The sequence below is a fragment of the Equus quagga genome, chromosome 15 (assembly GCF_021613505.1).
Source record: "Equus quagga isolate Etosha38 chromosome 15, UCLA_HA_Equagga_1.0, whole genome shotgun sequence".
Taxonomy (NCBI): Eukaryota; Metazoa; Chordata; class Mammalia; order Perissodactyla; family Equidae; genus Equus; species Equus quagga.
The window spans coordinates 79,088,168-79,103,826 of NC_060281.1; positions in this window are offsets into that span (position 1 = coordinate 79,088,168).

Here is a 15,659-nt window from a genome sequence, read left to right on the forward strand (position 1 = left end):
TATTTCATAGTACCATAGACTAAGTGGCTTAAACACAGAAATTTAGTTTCTTATCGTTCTAGAGACTGGAAGTCCGAGGTCAAGGTGACGGAGGAGTTGGTTTCTCCTAAGGGGTCTCTCTCTGGCTTGTGGATGACGGTCTTTTCCCTGCGTCTCTACATGGTCTGCCCTCTGTGCATCTGGGCCCAAATCTCCTCTTCTTATAAGGACACCCAGCATATTGGATCAGGCCCCACCCTAATGACCTCATTTTAACTTAATCAGCTCTTCAAAGACCCTGTCTCCAAATACAGTCACTTTCTGAGGTCCTGGGGGTCAGGAGTGCAACATATGAACTTAGGGGAGACACAGTCCAGCTCCCTTTGATGACTCCATGCGTCAGCCAGTGAAACACAGTGTAGAGTGCAGCCATCCCCGGGGAACACCAGGGAGCCAAGCTAAGTGCTAATACAATCTGCTGTTAGGGCTCCTGCTTTGATAGCTTCAACTTTCCAGCACTAAACATTGAGGCCAATTCTCCAAGTGCCACGGAGGCTCCCTGAGTCAAATTCAGTCACCTCCTGGAATTAACCCTTACTAATCCCCAAATCCTGAAGAAAGCATTTAGGCACACACAACCACCACCCTAAGAAAGACTTTTGTTGTCAGGATATATGGCGGGAGGATAAACTGGCTGCTCCAAAATCTATAGCCATTTATTCCCAATTTTCCAGATCAATACAATCATCACGGCCAGAGTCTTAATTTCAAATACGTAGTTCCGTAGTATTCATGCGCATCCTTGCATTCAATGAAACACCTGCCCAAATTTGGGTAACTTAGGAAATGGTGGTAAAAAGTCTCGATACCAGAATACTAAACCTGGCCCTAATTTCTAAGGATATCATCACCTGTAAAAATGAATGCATTGAAGTTAATCGCCTCAATGGTTCATTGCTTATCTCTAGATAGCCTGGTTTCTATATAAACAATTGTGGCTTTGATGTCCATATATCACTTAATATTCATTCATTCATTCTTTTGATCAGTAGTCATTCATTCAGTATTCTTTCACCTGATCATATTTACTGAGTGTTTACTATGTGGTACGCTCTGTTCTAAGACCTCGGGTACCACGGTGAAAGAAGGTTTCTGCTTCCATGAAGCTTATATGTTAGCGAGGGAGACAGATACTAACTAAATAATAATAGTAGTAATAAGAATAATGGAAAAATATAATTGAAAGCCATGTGAAGATTGGAAGTATAGTAGTCCAGCTGGTGGAACCAGCATATGCAAAAGCCCTGAGGTAAAAGCAAGAGTATTTAGAGGAACAGAAAAAAAGTCCAGTGTGGCTCCCAGCATCAAAAGTTTAGTAAGTGTCCAGAATGATATGTTCTGTCTCTTGGTTTAAGCTGAATTCTCCCGAGTGTTTGGAAATTAGGAAAGGACATTCATTCTTGTAGACAACTAACATCTCCGTTATCCTTTTCATGAGTTAGATTTGGACCATGACTACTCTCAAGCTTCCACCCTCTAGCTTGAAGCATCTCAATGGTTTTAGCTTATCTCGTGCCACCTGAAGTCCTCTTGATAAAAATAACTGTCCTTTTTGAGCCCCCAATACTTAACACTTAGCACTTAATCATGTGTCAGGGACCCTGCTAACCACTTTATAAGCATTATTTCCTTGAATCCCCACAACAACCCCCCTAGGGTTGGCACCATTTTACAGGCAAGAAAACTGAGGCTCAGAGAGCCTGGGTGACTTGTCCAAGGTCACCCAAGCAAGAAGTGGGGAAACAGGGATTTGACTCATCCAGGAGTGTGCCATGCCATTCTGGGCTGCATTATATTCGCGACCATTATTCCCCACATGATGTACACGATCCTTGACCTAAATCAGTTCCTGAAATCATGGAGGATCTCAGGGAGTCCTGAAGCCCTTTAAAGGGACCTCCCAGCTCTGCTAATTTACTGGTTCCAAATGCCATTCGGGACCAGAGCCAGGTTGAGTCTCAAGAGAGGATTTAAAAAAAAAAAAACACAACAGAAATGCCAGGATTTGAACCCAAAGCTAAAAATACATCTTCCTTTTTGGGGAAGTTCCCCCAGGTGATTCTGGTGAGCAGCCAGGAAGAAGTCTGGCTCAGCCAGCCCCACCTTCCTGACATAGTCAGCCTCTGCCGGGAAACTTTCAGAAACAGAGAGCTCATCACATACCCCTTTGATTAGTCCTAATGTTTGGAATCTTCTTTCTTCATTGTCTGAACTCTGCTCTTCCCCAACTTCGGTTGCCTAAGAAATGGGAGTCATTGGTGTCAACCAATGTCATACGTTTGAAAATTCTTATAGCTGATAAACAATTTCACATCTCATTTCCTGGAACTGTGCTGCTTTGTTCTGGTTTTTGTAAGGAAAATAAAAGAACAAGCAAACAAACAGAGCATCTCAGAGTGCAAATTACAAAACAAAAGAAAAGCGTGTGTACCTCATTATATCCACTTTATAAAAAGATCAAAGGAATAGAAAGAAGAGAAAGAGAGAGAAGGGAGGCTGGGGGAGGAGGCAGTTGCTGGGGACAGAGAGAAAGAAGAAAGAAGGGGTCAAACATGGGCTCTACTGACTGGTTCTGAATTTTAAAAACCCACTTTCACTCTAACTCAAAAGAACCAGACAGAGATGTTTCCCTTACTGAAAGCATGCTGTACCTTCATCGGCCAAAATGCTCCAGGAAAGTTTTAATCCTTAATGCACGGAAATTCCCAAGGAGCCCAAGAAGAGCTTTTTTGCTGGATTGTGATAGAAAGTCCACTCCTTCATGGATAATTGAAGACATTTAGGGCTAGCATTATAACCCTTCTGCTTATACACAGGACTGCCTCCAAACCCTCGCTAATGTGCAGCTCTCCAGGAAGCTCTCTTAAGCAATTAAAAATGGTAATTCCGCTGCCTAGCAAGACTCTGAGCTCATCCCAGCCTTTGTGTGGATTGCAACAACACCTTTAGGAGTTATTGACTTCAAGTGTACTCATTCTACAAACTTTTCCCAAACTGCGCTTGCTAAAGCTATAGCAATTACGATTATCACTAAATTATCATTAAATTATATCATTAATTTTTTTTTCAAAATAACACACCGAGTGAAATGATTGTGGTTTTTATTGTTTTGGTTTTTTTGTTTGTTTGTTTTGCTGAGGAAGATTCGCCCTGAGCTAACATCTGTGCCAATCTTCCTCTATTTTATACGTGGGTCACCACCACAGCATGGCCACTTATGAGAGATGTAGGCCCGTGCCCAGGAACCAAACCCAGGCCATAAAAGCAGAGTGTGCCAAACTTAACCACCAGGCCACAGGGCCAGTCCCTGAAATGATTATTTTTGATAAGCATTTCCTTTTCATTTATCCAGTTGGTTTACAATTTGTCAAATGTAGAAAGTAAAACTGTATTATATATGGTCCCTATTCCTCAGGAACAATTTGCTTCTAAAAATTTAACACTGGAATACCCATCTTCCACATAGGAGACCCAATTTAATTCATAGCAAGAAAAAAATGTACTAAACGGAGTGTTATTTTGCATTACAACGTGATAAACACAGTCTCCAAAAACGGAAGGAAAAAAAATGGTGGTCTTTTTAGGCTACGTAATTTAGAGCAGGGTTATTCAATGTGTGGTCCACAGACAAGCAGCACCTGAGAGCTTGTAGAAATAAACACTGCTTTAGAGCAGTGACGCCCAACTAGAGTGATTTTGCCCCACAGGAAACATTGGGCAATATCTGGAGACATTTTTGGTTATCACAAGCTGGGGTGAGGGTGCTACTGGCATCTGATGAGTAGAGGCCAGGGATGCTGCTAAACACACTATAGTGCATAGAACACCTCCCCCACAACAAAGAATTCTCCTGCCCCAAATGTCAATAACGCTACTCTTGAGAAACTCTGATTAGAGGAGAGTGAGTTGGAAATAGTGGGGTGGGAGTAAGGAGAGCAAAAAGAAAGCGTTTCAAGCTGATAAATAATAGAGGTAAAAGAAAAAAGAAAATATTGGCACAAGACTCGTGGAACTTGAGCTATGATCATGGTGAATGCGGACCCTTAGGGAAATCACTTACCTTCATTTGATTGCATTTTACACATCTGTAAAATGAAGGGGGGAAGATTGAACCAAAAGAAAGGGATTATTGTCCCTAAGGTTCTTAATGCATCTAAGATTAGATGCATTATAACTTAGGCACTATACCCCGAGCCTGTGTAATCCATAGATTACCTTCACTATGTTTGCCATATCTGAGTGCCATCTTTGTTATTTAAGTTTTTACTTTGATTAACATGTTTTATATTTTTAAGGTGTATTTTTTCAAAGGTTTACCTTTCTTTGGTGAGGAAGATTGGCCCTGAGCTAACATCTGTTGCCAATCTTCCTCTTTTTTTTTTTAACTTTTCTCCCCAAAGCCCCAGTATGTAGTTGTATATTCTAGTTGTAGGTCCTTCTAGTTCTTCTATGTGGGACGCTGCCTCAACATGGCTTGATGAGTGGTGCTAGGTCTGTGCCCAGAATCTGAGCTGGCGAACCCCAGGCCACCAAAGCAGAATGTGCAAACTTAATCACTATGCCATGGGGCCAGCTCCCAAGACGTATTTTTAAAGGAAATTTTATGTCACTGTTGTTACTTTAAAGCCACTCCTATTTGCCATAACTAGAAGCAAACACCACTGAAAGAAAATAATGTTATTAAAGTCTGGCTAGATCCCATTGTCTTCCCAAGACTTTCAGCCTGAGGCCAGCCCTCTCTTGGTTAAATGGAAGACTAAGGAAGGTTAGAGGGATGAAAGGCATGTTAGCACCAATCTGAGACTCTCTGTATCGCCTTACATGATTTTACACTCTACCAATGATGCGTCTACACTTTGGAAGATAGTGGCACAGCAATTGAGAGGGCGAACTTGGGAAGCAGATCCATTTGGGTCCCAGACTTAACAGTATGATGCACTGGCTGTGGGATGCTGGGCAAGTGACTTAAGCTTGCTAAGCCCCAGCTCCTCACTGGGAGTTAGTAATAGAACCGAGGGTGACATAGGCAGCCTCTGATGGCCCCCAGTGATCTCCACCTTCAGGCATTTATGCCCTTGTATAATCTCCTCCCCTTGAGTGCGTGCTGGATCTAGTGACTGCTTATAACCAATAGCTTACAGCAATAATCATGGGATGTCACTTCTGAGATTGGGTTGCAAAAAGACTGTCTTCTCTATATCTAGCTAGCTAGCTATCATTCTCTCTTTCTCTCTCTTTCTCTCCTTTTGTTCTGGAGAAAGAAGCTGCCATGTCAACAGCCAGCAAGGATATGAAGCCAGCCTACAGCCATGTGAGCTTGGAGGTGAATCTCCCCCCAGCCAAGCCTTGAAGTGACTGCAGCCCTGGCCTATGAGACAACCTGGGTCAGGGGTGCCTGTCTAAGCTGCACCCAGATTCCTGACCTGTAGAAACCACGAGATAATACATACTTGTGAGATAATACATATGTGTTGGTCTAAGCTGCTAAATTTGGGGATAATTTGTTATGCAGCAGTTGATAACTAATACAGTTACTGTGAGGGCTGGGAACACTCTCATACAACATGGAGGAAATCCCCAGTAGTTGCTAGTAGTAGTTAACCAGTTCCATGATAAATATGAATGGGCAACCAAAGGTCCCCGGACATTTGAGAACTCAGATGAACAAACAGCACGATTGACCTACAATCGAAAGAGAGAAAATACAAAAGAAAACATCTTTAGAATCATAATTAGTATCTTCAGAGAGATTCAAGAAGATATTCATTTTTAAATAATAATAATTACTAGTAATAATTATTATAGGCTCCAATAATATGGAGGCTATCAGTAAATAGGAAAGAACTCTTACAAACTAAAGCTTTATTGCCTAAAATTTTTGATTTAGTGGACATCCTATAGAAAATTTGAGAAAATCTTCCAGGACTTAAGGAGAAAAAAAGAGACACAAAATATGATGTAAAAGCTAAGAGACATAAAGATAAAATTCAAGAGATTCAAAGTTCATCTAATAAAAGATCCCAAAAATGAGAATAGAAAGTGCAAATGAGGAAACACTCAAGAAATAATAGGATCATCATCTTGATACATGCAGGAAAGGCATTCAATAAAACCCAAAACTTACTAATAATATAAAAATTAATATACAAATAAAACTTTTTAAACCCAATAAAGGATATCTATCAAAAAAAAAACTAAAGCAACTGGTTATAAGACATCACTCTGAATTACCTAGGTTTACTGATACCTATTCTGGCCAAACCTGAATGATACACATGTAAAGTTATACTCTAAAGTTCTAAAAAAAAATAAATAACTTTCATAAAAAGAGAATTGCTTAACACTTTCTTTTAAAATCTACCACAAACAAATTTATTGATGAAACTCTAGAAACATTCCCATTAAAGTCAGGAATGAAGAAAGAATGTTTGCTAGTTATAATCAAAATTGCAATTGAGATCTTAGCCACTCCAATACGACAAGAAAAATAAATGATGTTTAAGAATAAGAGAGGAAAAGTCTTCAACCAAGAGGATTGGCTACAGAGAAAATACAAGAGAATCTATAAATAAACTATGAGAACCAATGAAAGAGTTCAGCAAGATCACTGCATGCAATAACAACATACAAATATCAGCAAAATTTCTATATCCCAAGAACTACCAGTTAGAAAATGTAGTAGGAAAAAAATATTTCCTATTCAAATAGCAACAAAAATTATAATGTACCTAAGAATAGAAGCCCTTGAAGAAGAAAATTATAAAACATTATGAAATGTCTAAAAAGAGTCCTAACTAAATATATGTAAACAGGAAGACTTGAAAATGTTACAATTTTTTCCCCATCCACGAAAGTTTAAGTATGTTTCAAGAAGCTTATTTAAAAGTTAATAAGAATTGGCTAAGCCAATTTTGCAAATAAAAACAATGAGAGAGTTTCGCTCTACCAAATGTTACCACATCGTATAAAGTCCTAACATAAAAACCATGAAGTACTGGTGTAGGAACTGGCTACCAAGCAAATCCGTAGTTGTAAATGATTTGGAGAAACTAGCTCATTATTTGGACAAGACTGAAGCTGGATCCCTACCTCAGACCTTTATGAAGGTGAACTCCCAGTTCCTTGAGGACCCAAATGTCAAACATGAAACCAGAAATCTGATATAAGAAATTGTCAGAGAATATTTCTGTGATCTCTAAATGGAAAAGGACTTACTAAATAAAATCCAAAATCTCACACTATAAGTGGAAAACTGGTAGTTCTGAGTACATCAAAATTAAGGATTCTTGTTCAAAAATAAAAAAAAAACCCATTACATAGTTAACAGGTAGCTGGTAGCCTGAGAGAAGGTGCTTGCAACATATAACATCTAGAATATTAAAGATCAGCAAGAAAATATGTAAACTCCAATAGAAGAATTGGGGAAAAGGTATTGACAGACAATTTGAAGATGGGGAGAACTGAATGGCTGATAAGTAAGTGAAGAAATGCCCAATCTCACTAGTAATCAAAGAAATGCAAATTAAAACAATAAGATATCACTTTATTCCCAGTAGACTGGCAAAAATTGAACAGTAAGGTAGTAACAGGAATCTCCATGCATTGCTAATGGGAGTGTAAATGGGTGCACTCGTTCAAGAGAACAATCTGGCAGTATTTAGTGAAAGTAAATCCATGTATGCCCCAGGACCTAGGAATCCCTCCCCTGAACATATATACTCCATAGAAACTCTTGCACAGAACCATACAGTGACACGGATGCAACATCATCTGTGTAGCGGGGAGCTAAAGAGCACTAGACGTCCATCAGTGGGGGAAACATAATAGTAAACTGTAACAGATGCATGCTTTGGAATATTAGGCAACTGTTAAAAGGAATTAACTAAATGTACATACAGCCACATAAATATATCTGAAAATCATGATGTTGCTTTTAAAAAGTAAGAAATAATCATATCTGTTGCATGATATTCTTTGTATCATTTAAACACACACACAGGGAAAAAAAAGTCCATTTGACAACAACACGTGTATCTAGGCACATATATTAAACACATTTGAGTGGGTCCCTATAGTCAGGGAAAGTGGGTAAGACATAGAAAGGGAGAGAGAACATGATAATAGAGGGGCCAACAAATAAAACAAAACAAGGACAGAGCCTTGAAGGGGCCAACGGTAATACATAAAATGGACTGAGGAGTATGATTAACTCAGCCCTCTGCACTTGAGATCAAAAAGCACATTTCATCAGGAAGAACAAAAGACCAAGAACAGCCAGAAAATTTTAAAGAAGGAAAGCAAGGTAGTTGAATTTGTCCTATCAAATATCAAGACTTTTTATAAAGCTATAGCAATTAAGGCAAGAATGCAATAAAAACAAATCCCAGGATGATAGCTATGCAGTGGGCACAAAAACAAATGGCCCAAATTAGAACAGGAAGTCAGCTCTAAAAATAATAGATAAATTATCTAATATATTGACACGAAATCTAGATGAAATGGATGGCATATAATAAAAGGAACGCTAGCTGTAAGGCTTCAATACGCTGTATCCTCTCCCCTCCCCATCCTCCCTTGTCCAAATTTTTATTAATTATGTCTCCTTTGAAGGACATATCTGTAATGACATAGGATTAAGTCTTTCTCTATAAATCCAATGACATAACTTGATTCTGCAGCAAATTATATTTATGTAACACTTTGAAACTATCAGTTGATGGTTTCAATGTAACCTTTGGACAAAGCCCAAAAGAATTAATTTCTCTATAAGACAGAGAATAAAATGTAAATGTTATAACCCTTGACAATATGCAAATAATGGCAAAAAATCAGTTAGGATGGAAAGTGATTTGGGCCTTGCTCTTTAGAAGAGCAGATAACAGGTGCACAAACTCTGGGGGGAAAGTTGGTACTTTAGGGAAAGTCTCTATCATTCTAACCAGTGGACTATGGTACCGGGGCTCAGAGGCAAAAAGACAAGAGGGCAGGGAGGAGAGGCTTCAGAGGACCAAAGAGAAAAAGCAACCAGAAGAGATGAAAAAGCATGCTCTCCACTGAGATTATAGGGTAACATAAATCCAGCCCAAAAGGATTTCCAAACTCATGTGACCGCCAAGTTTGGGTGCTTTTGCCTCAAAGTAGTTCAGAAACCACAAGAATAAGTGTGGGAAGGAAAAAATTCTCACCTTCTTCAAACTTTGAAGCACTTAAAATCAGTCATGAATGGCCCATTTTGGGGGTTATTGAGATTTGGTCATTCACAAGGCAACTAAGTACTTTACAGTTAGTCCACTTGAGGCCCTGAAGTAGAGATTGTCACAGCCATTTCCCAAGATGCCTGTTGAATTGCATCCCTTTGCAGAGAGTGTTTCCAGTTCACATCATTTCCTCTTTTCTTTAAGGGGGGTGTGTTTGTGTGTGTGTATGCACGCACGTGCAAGTACTTTCTCTCTTCAGAGCCTCCGCTCATGCTATTCCTTCTGCTTAGTGAGCTTATCTCCTGCCCCTCACATGGCTTCTCCTCCTTGTGCTACAGGCCTCAAATGTTAACTTCTCAGCGAGGACTTCGTTGACTCTCCTTTCTAAGTCAGTCCCTTGCTATTATCTGTCAGTCCACTAATATTTATTAAGCATCTCCTTTGTGCCAGGCTCTGTTCATTCTCTGGACATATAACTGTGACCAGATAAGGGCCCTGCCCACACGGAGCATTTTGAAGTAAGTTGTTTGCTTTTTTATAGTCTAGACAGGAGGGGCTCTCTTCCCCTTAGACCATAGGCTCCATGAGGGCAGGGACAGGTCCGTTTGGCTCACCACCATACGCACCCTCACCACCTAGAACAGCACAAGGCAGACATTCGGCACAGCATTTGTGAATGAATGAAGGAATAGATGACTCCTTCACTTCACCACACTGGCCACCAACTGTTGGAACCCAAGGGACATTAGACCTGAGTTAAGCCAGGTTCTCTCTCCCAAGAGTTTGGAAGTGGATCTGTAGGTGCCGAGATCAGTTGCTGGGAGCTGGATGAGAAGAGACTAACTGCAACAGCAAGGTTCCCAGATCTGCCCTGGTGCCTGCCTGACTCAAGGCTTGCTTGTCTAATTCTTCTTGGAGCTCATGGAATAAATCCTCCTTCCGACAAATTTCCCAAAGTCAATTTTAATCATTCCCTCTATCTGGAAACTCATTAATGCAACTAATTAGCCCAAAAGAACATTAATCAGCTCACATCAAAATCTGGTTTAAAATGGTCCAATGGCTTCCTGTTGTTCTTAGAATAAAATCCAGACTCCTTACTAGTGCTGGAAAGGCCCTACATGGTCTTGTCCTGCTTACCTCTCCTACCCCATCTCCTACCCTCACTGCCCTTCTTTCTGTTTCTTAGCATCCTGAGTTCTTTTCCACCACAGGGCCTTTGCACATGCCATTCCCATTGCCTGGAATCTTCTCCCCTCAGCTCTTCAAATGTACGGCTTCTCCTTAGTGATTATATCTCCACTCAAATGTCACCTCCCCAAGGAGACCTTCTAAATCATTCATGGACCCAGCAGGCCTCAGTTGGCACACTCACATTAGAACATTAGAGGGAGAACTATTTACAGAGGTGTGGGGAACCAGAAGGGATAGTGCTGTACCCCAGGAGCAAGAGAGGAGCTGGTATCACTCTTAGCCTGAAGGGAAGGTGGGTAGATGACTCTCTGGAACCCAAGAGGAGAGTTCCTTGGAGAGGGTTGCCTCCAGAGGAGCTGTGACCTTCAATCAATGATTCACCAGTTCAAAGCAACTCAGCCAGGAGGGTACCAGGGAGGAAAATACCCTGACATCATTCTCCTCCCTCCTTCTCCTGCCAGGATTCCCTATTGGCCAAACTTATCTGAAACCAGGGGCAAAGAAGCCTATTAATATGGAATAGGGGTTGGCAAACTTTTCTGTAAAGGGCCAGAGAGTAAATATTTTCCGTTTTTCGGGCCATGCAATCTGTGTCACAACTACTCTGACAACATAGCACAAGCAAAGCCACAGACCATAAATAAATGAATGAGTGTGGCTGTGTTACAATAAAAATTTATTTACAAAAATAGGCAGTGGGCCATAGTTTGCTAGGCCTGGATGTAGAACATTCAAGATAGTCTGCCAGGCCAGAGGACAGCATGAAGAAAGGTGGAGAGTGGTTCAACAAAATGTATCCAGCATCCCTTCTCCAGCCATTCCATCTAACGTACTCCACTGACCCAACTCATAACACATTATTCTGTTTACTCCCTTCCTCACAGATTGTACGTATCTTGTTTGTCCGTAGAGTAGAGATCATGGGTCTCTTATTTGCCACCATATCTCCAACACCCAAAATAGTGCCTGACACATGGTAGCTTCTCAAATAAATATTTTTGAATAAATAAAAAGGCTTAACTAATGGAGCGTGATACAGGTTGACAAGACCAGAGCCTCTGGTCTCCTCAACTCAAGTGCACCAAATATACAGCCCAAACACAGAGACTCAGCTCTCTCTTTCTAGTCCACACACAAGTGTCATTCTCGTCTACTCCATTTCAGTCTTCCTAACACTCTCTCCAGACCAAGCCTGCTCATCTGTCATGCCAGGTACCTCCACCCCCCCTTACTCCAAGTTGCAATTCCACACTTCAGCTTTCAGCATTTCAGACCCTGAGTGTCTTCGAGCCCAGATTCTTTGGAAACGATTCTGCTTCGGGAGACCTCTCACCCTCCTCCGGCGCAGTCAGCTAGGGAAGATCCGCTTTGAATGTCTCCATTTCATCCAATGAGGCCAAGATACTTTCCTGGGTAGGGCAGTGAGAGAAGGAAGGAAGGGAAGAAGGTTTGTGAGCATCACTAAAATTCCCTTCTTCCTTATTTTTGACACAAAAGATGTTGGAGCTCCAAAATTACTCAGGAAGAGAAAAACAGTTAAATTATCAAAAGGTTACTAAAATCATCAAAAATGATTCAGCAGAGGATCATAACGTGGGAAGAAGGGTTTAGTGTGGAGCATTAAGTTTTAAAAAATCAAGATACAAAATTGTGCAAACACTTTCATGTCGTGTGTGTGGGATGTACCTGGATATAAACAAGGACCAGAAAGGAGCACGAAAAATGTCAATGGCTGATATAATGGGGTATGGATGATTTCTTCTGATTTCTATGATCACTGTCATAATATTCACTAATTATTGTATAAAAAGGTTGACTCACTATGTTGTACACCTGAAACTAATATAATATTGTGTGTCAATTATACTTCATCCCAAAAAATTAGCTAATTATTGAGTGATTCACCCATGAGTTGCAGAATATAGTCCAAAACACAGCGTTATCATTATTATATATTATCAATATATTGCTATATATATATATATATCATCCAATCAGCAAGAAAAGTGACAGGATGGATAGTGTTCTCCGGTACAATGGAGGACGAATTGGAAAAGGGTTGCATTTTAAGTCTGAGAAAGTTCATGTTTAATGCCTGTCTGTCCTGAAGTGGTTTCATTAAAAGGCGTGGTTTAAAAAAATGAACAGCACAGAATCCATTTCTCCCTCATACTCCCTCTCCCCTGTTTTGCTGTTTTTTTCCCCTCTTGTGAGAGGATCAAAATTGTTGGAAACTGGAAAGGTAAGTGGTTTTCTAATAATATTAGCCAAAAAGACACTATTCTTTTGTAGCAAACCCCTGAGACCACAGCAGTTACTCTGAGACTGCTAAAGGCTGATGCGCAAGACTAATGTAAAATTTGGCAGCAAATGCATTCGACTTCTTACCAGTCCTAAAGATCTGGAAACTTTCTCTTGTATTTTCACAGAGCAGCACACTCAATCTCTCTCTCTCTCTTTTTTTCTCCCTCCCTCTTTCCCTCTGTCTCTCCCTTCCTCCCTCCTTCTATTTTGAAATCCTAGACATAGCTAAGATCGAAAAGCATAGATTCAACATCTCTCCATTGAATATTATAGATCTAGGGATCCATTTGGCATTGAGAAGTTGTTCTTTGAATCCATCTCATTTTATCTCATTTGAATCATCTCATTTCTGTAGTCCGTTGAATCTGTGATTGTTTCTTTGGCCTAAATTTTAATTTTACCTTTGAGACATATCTTATAATTCAATCTGAGTTTTCTCTGCCCTTTCAAAGACCGACATCTACCCTGTAAGATCATGAGTCACAAAGAAATGACCACAAACATTGATGATTGGGTACAAAAGATGTCCATCATAGCATTTTTCATGTTTTGTTTAACAACAAAAACCCACTAAAAATAACCTAAATACCTAATGATCAGGGAATGGTTACATAAATAATAATTCATCTAATCAATGGGAAATTACACAGACTATGAAAATATCTACAAATAAGGTTAACAGTGATATAACATTGAGCGAGAAAAATAGAAAACAAAATTGTATGTAATCCCATTTTATTGAGGGGAAAAAACATGTAGAAAGAGAACTAGAAGGAAATGTTCCCTTATTTTTGTGATGGTTACCACTGGATGGTAGGATACAGGTGATATCTCTTCTTATTTATACTTTTATTCATTTTCCAACTTTTCTAGAATGAATATATATTACTTTTACATTTGGAAATGAAACTTTTTCAGAGGTCGAAAAAGGTAAGTTGCTACATCAGTATCTAGAATGCTACAGTAAGTCTTTCGCCTCTCTTGGACAGGCTATGAGGAAATAGCTTTCTCCTCCCATTTTAAAAGAGGGAAGTTATTGCCGCATCATCAAGCAATCAGCCAGTAGGGTTCATTCAAGAGCAATAAGCTGACCACTCAAGAGAAAATTAGTGATGCTCAGGAAATTAGAGCTGAAACCCCTACTAAGTGGTCTAATGCATCCTTCCAGAACCAGCGCCATATACATTACACTTTCTGGTGTGGGCACTTTATTTTCAATTTGATTGTAAATATTTCAAGTGATTGCAATTTCACTGCTACATTTTAGATCAGTCAAAAAGCTATTAATCCATCCTTCCAGAGAAGAATATGATAACTCCAGCAAACTTCAGGACGTCCACCTAACTCTCTTGCCTGAAGCTGCTCACTGAACAAATATCCTAGACCTGGTTCAAATCCTGGCACTTCCACTTAGCTATAAGATCTTACACAAGTTTCTTTACCCACCGCATCCTGGGTTTCCTCATCTGTAAGAAGGAAACCTCTCTACCTACCTCACAAATGGTGCTGCAGGAATTAAATGAGATGGTGCATCCGGGGAAGGCATTGAGCGCACACAGTAGGTAGTCAGTAAATGTTTGATAATTCCAGAGTGTTGGACCAGTGTTGAACAGCTGCTTTCTTACAGAGGAGATGGGCTATGCTGAGTCCAAGACCCCTTCTTTTGTATTTCCCTGGATGGCATATGTGAGTTGGAGTGGACAGTACCATTCTTGACCTTGAAAGAGTAAAATTCCATTTGGTATCCAAACCTTGGGCTGAGTCACACCAACTAAACTCACCAGCCTCATACCACAAATATGGCTCAGACAGCACGCATTGAGCCTTTTCACTGCTGATAAGAGTGGCAGTTGGAACAATGGCCATTGTGATGGCAAAAAGAAGATGGACTGAAGACTCATGAGTGAGACAGAAGCAATAGGGTTCGATGAATCATCCATGCAGAGGCTGAAGGAAAGAGAACAATAATACTCCTGAGTTCTTAACTCGGGTGACTAAGTGCACAGTTGATTGATTCGATGAATATCTCTTGAGCACCTACTAAGGGCCAGGAACTGTTCTGGGCACGGGGACACCACGGTGAACCAAGCAGAAAAAAAATCTCTGCCCTTGTGAACTTAACTTCTAGTGGGGGAGAGAAACAACAGATAATAAACAAGTAAATAAACAAGACAATTTCTGGTTGTGCTAACTGTGTTGAAGGAATAAACAGAGTAATGAGGTAGAGAATAAGAGAACAGAAGGCAACTTTAGACATAACAGTCGAGAAAGGACTCTCTCAGGAGGTAAGACGTGAGGCGATAGGTCCTGAAAGATGAGAAGGAGCCCACGGGTGAAGACAGGAGGGGAGGCATTCCAGGAGGAAGGAACAGTGGGTGTAAGACCCTAGGATAATAAAAGACTAGGTATATTTGAGAAAGGAAAATAAAAGGGAGCCTATGTAACTGGAGCATAGTAAGAGAAGAGGATTGGCAGGACAGAAGGTTGGCGAAGTGAGCAGCACCGATCAGCCAAGGACGGAGCCTTGAGAAGCAGGCTCTTGGGTTAGACACTCTTACCTTTGACACACTGAGTTTGAGGGGATCTCCAAACTAAAGGTCCAGGACCACGTCCTAAGAACTAGAGACAGTATCGGGATTTGAGAAAATGTTCGGTTGCATCAAAATCACTGGGGAGTGTTCTAAAAATACAGATCTCTCAGGCATTACAAATACAGATTTCTGGGGTGCCACCCTGGGAAATTCTAATTCAGGTAGGTCTTGGTCAAGATCGGGAAATCATTTTTTCAATGCTCTCAGTTAATTCTGATCCATTCATTCAAGAAATATTTCTTGCATCCCTACTATGTGCCAGGACAATTTGAAGTGCTGGAAATATAGCTCTGAATGGGTTCCAGAGTTTATAGGCTAGAGAAAGAACAGGCAG